General features: G+C 41.3%; 1 protein-coding gene across 1 annotated transcript in view; it reads left to right on the top strand.

Moving 5' to 3' along the window:
- Window positions 1-1,534: 1,534 nt before the first annotated feature.
- The window catches only part of tp53bp1 (tumor protein p53 binding protein, 1), a 92,202-nt gene continuing 87,736 nt past the window's right edge, over window positions 1,535-6,000 (top strand). Inside the window, exon 1 of the mRNA XM_061887178.1 lies at window positions 1,535-1,668. The gene's annotated coding sequence lies outside the window, so the exon portion shown is untranslated. The remainder of the gene's footprint in view (window positions 1,669-6,000) is intronic.

The raw sequence follows: 6,000 nt of genomic DNA, 5'->3' as shown, positions 1-6,000 counted from the left end.
GAAGAGACAGGGCTGCGGACCTAAGACTGAGTGCCGGGATGGACAAGCTTCACAGTGTCTTGGCTGAATGAGCAGGTATCGGAGACCTCAGTCTTCTTGGACGCATCCTCGCTCATCCATGCAGGCTGGACACTGGCCGACAGCGATCTCTTGGTTGCTTTGTTGGGTCTGCTCCTGGCCATGCTCCCTCCATCCCAGCAGACGATGGCGTAGAACACCACAGAGGCCACCACAGTGTATATATTTTTCTTTTAATTTTTATTCATAGCTGTATGTAGAAGTGGCTGGATGCATCAGCTCTGCTCTTTTAATGTCTTTAATGTTCTTTGTGGTCTTTGATGTTTGATGTTGCCCTCCTTGTGTGCTATGGCTATGAGTTGTTTTTTTCCCTTGGCCTCAGTCTGGACCCCCTCTCCAGGGGCCCAGGCTTAGGGCAATTTTTTTTCTCCCCCCCATTGTTTACCTGTATCTCACCTTTTTTGTAAGGGGCGCCAGAAGTTGGCAGACCCGTCAGCGACCTTGTTCTGTCTCCCTGTAATGTTTGTCTGATCTTGAATGGCATTGTGCTGAAAATTTTAATTTCCCCTCGGGACCCCGCCTTCCACCCGATTGTAGCTGAGATAGGCACCAGTGCCTCCCGCAACCCCAAAGGGAATACACGGTAGGAAAATGGATGGATGGATGCAGGGGTGCCGCTAGGGATTTTGGGCCCCATGAAAATAATCTTTACAGGGCCCCCAACACATAATTTCATGTAAATTCATTATCATTAGGGGCCTCTCTGGGCCCTCCTCCATCATGGGCCCCTAGAATCCATCTCCTTTACCCCCCCCCCCCCCTTTTTCGGCGCCCCTGGATGGATGGATTAATAAAGTATTTCTGATTCTGATTCTGATCTGATTAATAAACGAAGGCCGTCACTGGCAGAACAGCGCCCTCACCTGGTTGTAAAGAGGCACGTCAGACGATGTACAATCAATCGCAGTGAATCGTGTTCTTCTTCGTGTTTGCTCGCAATAACTAGCTTTTAAGGAAACAAAAATATCCAACATTATCGTATTTTTTCAGGATTATTGATCGCTAATTATCGTCTGCTGGTCAGCAAACCAAGCACACAGGTGGATGTCCGTGTAGCTAGCGGCCTCTGCTGGTGAGCCTGGAAACTACAATCCCCTGACAGTAGACTAAAAACCATGATTTCAAAATGACTAAAATATATTAAACATAATTTAATTACAGATTTTGAAATAACAAAAACAAATGGTTTCAAATATACAGTTATTCGGAAAATGTTTAATTTGTTATGAGATGCATAGTATAGTCTACGGCTTCTCCAATTAATAATGCTTCAATAATAATGAACATTTGCGCATTTGCATTTGCATTCAGGTCGCTCTTAAAACATTAAAGCATTTGATAGTCGTTCATATGTACATTTTTATTTTAGCGCCGCTCCATGTCTATGTTGTGTCTTGAGGAGGATTTTGTGCATCCGGGTTATTTAGTGATGAGCAGATACGCCATATCAATATTCCCCCAAAAATGCCATAATATCATTTACGCGCACTGCGTGTGTTCTCCACGCCCCGACTGTGTGCTTTTACAGAGGCGGGGATATGCCCAGCGTCTTTCCATTGCGTGCAATAAGACAACAGATTAATTTCTAAGGTAACGTCGTATTCCTTGTTTGCATGGAAACGTGCATGGTCTGATTCTTTTCACGTTGTCTTGACTCGAGGAGAGGAAGCTCAGTTTGGCTTTTTGACCACGCTTTTTCATCCCATTTGGCACACTGCCCTGCAGACATGAATAGATTTGCCATTCTCTCTGTTTTTGTGGTGTATTGTCACTGATCAGGGAGCATTTTCATGCTTTTTTTTTGGTGACGTACTAGATCTACCATAGGGCCGATCGATCCATGTTGTATCAATAATAGCATAATGACATTAATTACATTTTCTGTACTGCTTGGCTCATATTGTTAGTTCATCCATCCATCTATCCATTTTCTACCGCTGGAGCCTATCTCAGCTGCATTCGAGCGGAAGGCGGTTTACACCCTGGACAAGTCGCCACCTCATCGCAGGGCCAACACATATAGACAGACCACATTCACACTCATATTTACACATTAGTGTTGCCAATCAAGCTATCCCCAGGTGCTTGTTTTAGGGGGTGGGAGGAAGCCGGAGTACCCAGAGGGAACCCACGCAGTCACGAGGAGAACATGCAATCTCCACACAGAAAGATCCCGAGCCCGGGATCGAACCCAAGACAACTCATAACCTTTGTATCGTGAGGCACATGCACTAACCCCTGTTCCACGGTGCTGCCTTTGTTGGTTCCATCCATCCTTCCATTTCCTACCGCTTGTCCCTTTTTGGGGTCGCGGGGGGTGCTGGAGCCTACCTCAGCTGCATTTGGGCGGAAGGCGGTGTACACCCTGGACAAGTCGCCACCTCATCACAGGGCCAACACAGATAGACAGACAACATTCACACTCACATTCACACACTAGGGCCAATTAATGTTGCCAATCAACCTATCCCCAGGTGCATGTCTTTGGAGGTGGGAGGAAGCCGGAGTACCCGGAGGGAACCCACACATCCACGGGGAGAACATGCAAACTCCACACAGAAAGATCCCGAGCCCGGGATTGAACCCAGGAAGACTCAGGACCTTCGTATTGTGAGGCAGATGCACCAACTCCTCTGCCACCGTGCTGCCCTTGTTGGTTCATATTCACAAAAATATATTTGCTGACAAAATGTGTTTTGTTGTCCTAAAACATTTGTTTGGTAGTTTATTGTGATATTAATCAGGAGCAGGAAATTAAAGGCAAAGCTGGAAACAAATCCAAGTAAAAATGTGTCAGTAGCATCAGTGGCGGTTCTAGCTGAAATGGCACCCTGTGCCAAAACACCATCCCTCCTCTTTTCATTAATTAATTCATTATTATTCATGTCTTTGTTCAAACGCTGGCTTCCTTGCTGATAAAACATGGTTGCAAATGCATTTGCTGGCTCACGATCGTCCCTAATTCTCCCAATGTGGCGAGTCGGAAAACTACAAGAGGCTCAGGACTATGCCCTGCGATGAGGTGGCGACTTGTCCAGGGTGTACACCGCTTTCCGCCCGAAATGCAGCTGAGATAGGCACCAGCACCCCCCGTGACCTCGAAAGGGACAGAGCGGTAGAAAATGGATGGATGGCTCTGGACTACAGAGCCTACAGCGCCCTTAGCTCTATCTATAGACTAGGCTGACCATATTGTGACATCCCCAAAAGAGGACACATATATGCGTGCCAAGGCGGGCAGCACGCCAAGGCCGGGACTAGGTGAACATTTGCCAATGATACTTGAACTTGCTTTATAAATAATATATTTATTTCAATAAAGCATTTTTTCTCCTCTGTTAATAGCAGAATTGGCGCTAGGAATTTTCAAAATGGGGTTTGATGGACCCCATCAGGTCATAAAAATGGGGTCCCACAGTAAATTTTTTGGGATCCCACTTTTTTGTAAGCGTTTTAAAAACAAATGATAAATGTGTGCATTGTACTGTTATATCTCACATTATATACTGTGTTTTGGAAAAAGGTTGTCAAAAACGTTACTTAAATTATTAAGATAAATAATATAAAAAGAAGACGCATTTGTATGTGTATGTAAATGTATTCAGTTATAAACATTCATTTACTTTCTTCTTTCCTTCATGGATCTAAACTTTACCGCTGCTGATAGTTTTTTCTATGTTTTTATTGAATAAGTTGTAAGTGTATTTATTTCAGTATAAAAGTGTAAAAAGTGTTTTGCTTGGGTCATGAAATTACGATAATGGTGTGCCAGGGCATACATACATTTTATATTTAACGCTTAAATCTATTCCTTATTTCAAAATGTTTTAGTTTTTTTATGTTGTTTTTTTGTTTGTTTGTTTTCTGCTCTTTTTTGTCAAACAAAACTATGTTTTTTTTATGGATTGTAGCTGAGATAGGCACCAGCGCCCCTCGCGACCCCAAAGGGAATAATCGTTAAAAAATGGATGGCTTGATGGATATATACATACATATATATATATATATATATATATATATATATATATATATATATATATATATATAGGTACCGAATGTGTGTATGTACATATATAAGTATAAAGGCATCCATTTTGAATGAACCAAAGCAGAGCTTCATTGGAGTGCCATATTTTATTACAGTCTCAATTGCTTTAGCTGTCATGACCTGGTTTCCATATAGTGTAATTTACAGCAAAAAATTACTTTATAGGAAAGAGGTTCTATTTATAAAATCATGACTGGATTTGGATGGACGCGTTAAAATCATTAAAGGCCACCTGTGAATCAAGATGGCTGCAAACTCCAAGCATTGCCAACAATCACATCATGTATTTGTCAAAATGTACATTAAATATTGGACTACATAGATAATCTGTGTATTTTACAACCGCATACGCAGATCAGATCAGACATGCGCTATATTTGGGAAGCACCGTGGTATACCAAGGTATACTGCGGAACACGTCCTCTGTGGATTTTCTCCCCTAACAGTCGCTCTAATCTAATTTGCATAGGCTGTGGTGTCACAGAATATGTGGTATCTCCATGGAAACTGCGGCTGTCAAAAAAAAAAATTGAGATATTTGCATGACTATTCATCTTCAAGACTGGGAGCAGACATCCTGTCTATTTGCTTGTTTGTGTCTTGTGTAATTTTTGTACTAAATAACAGAACCAAGAGAGAATAGCCACTTCTTCAGTGATAATAAGGAACCAAATGTCTAATTTGTGTATTGAGCTATTTCTAGACAATGTCACGTTGAAAGCTTTTGCAAATAGATTTAGTTTACAGTAGGTTGGCTTTATTGCTGCTGGAGTGGTCATGTGACAGGAGTTCTACTGTCTTCTCTATGTACATAGATTGCATGTTTTTGAAGGCATTTTCTTGAATAGATGTTATATTACAAACATTCCAATTGCAATTACACCCAATTATCACTTTAATGAATAAAATCCTTTATAAAAGTATATATATACCGTGCCACCGTGCTGCCCTCTATATAACATATATATATGTATATATATATATATATGTATATATATATATATATATATATATATATATATATATATATATATATATATATATATATATATATATATATATATATATATATACATGTATATGCATATATATGTATGTATTGGCCCGAGTGTGTGAATGTGAGTGTGAATGTTGTCTGTCTATCTGTGTTGGCCCTGCGATGAGGTGGCGACTTGTCCAGCCTGTACCCCGCCTTCCGCCCAAATGCATCTGAGATAGGCTCCGGCAACCCCCGGCCACTCCGAACGGGACGAGCGGTAGAAAATGGATGGATGGATGTATATACATATATATATATATATATATATATATATATATATGTATATATATATATCTATATATATATGTATATATATATATATATATATATATATATATATATATATATATATATATATATATATTGCCAGGTTCTATATATATACTGACCATTTATCATCCATCTATCCATCCATCCATTTTTTACCGCTTGTATCTTTCGGGGTCGGGGGTGCTGGAGCCTATCCCAGCTGCACTTGGGCGGAAGTCAGCTTACACCCTGGACAAGTCTCCACCTCATCACAGGGCCAACACAGATAGACAGACAACATTCATACACTAGGGCCAATTAAGTGTTGCTAATCAACACTTAATTAATAGCTATATACACTTAATAGCTACATACAGTTCCTCTTTGGAGGAACTGTATGTAGCTATATATATGTCTATATAGGGGGAGCATGGTGGAACAGTGGTTAGTGCTCGTTGCAACTTGTCCAGTGTGTACGCTGCCTTCCGCCTTAGTGCTCCAGCCCGCCTGCGGCGACAAAAGGGACAAGCGGTAGAAAATTGAGTCTGCGGGGAGTCTCTGGGCCCCTCTGGGTGGGGGCGTCCCA

This window comes from Nerophis ophidion, linkage group LG25, assembly GCF_033978795.1.
Source record: "Nerophis ophidion isolate RoL-2023_Sa linkage group LG25, RoL_Noph_v1.0, whole genome shotgun sequence".
Lineage (NCBI taxonomy): Eukaryota > Metazoa > Chordata > Actinopteri > Syngnathiformes > Syngnathidae > Nerophis > Nerophis ophidion.
The sequence above is the reverse complement of the archived record's forward strand: the minus strand, read 5'-3'. Positions and strand labels throughout refer to the sequence as shown.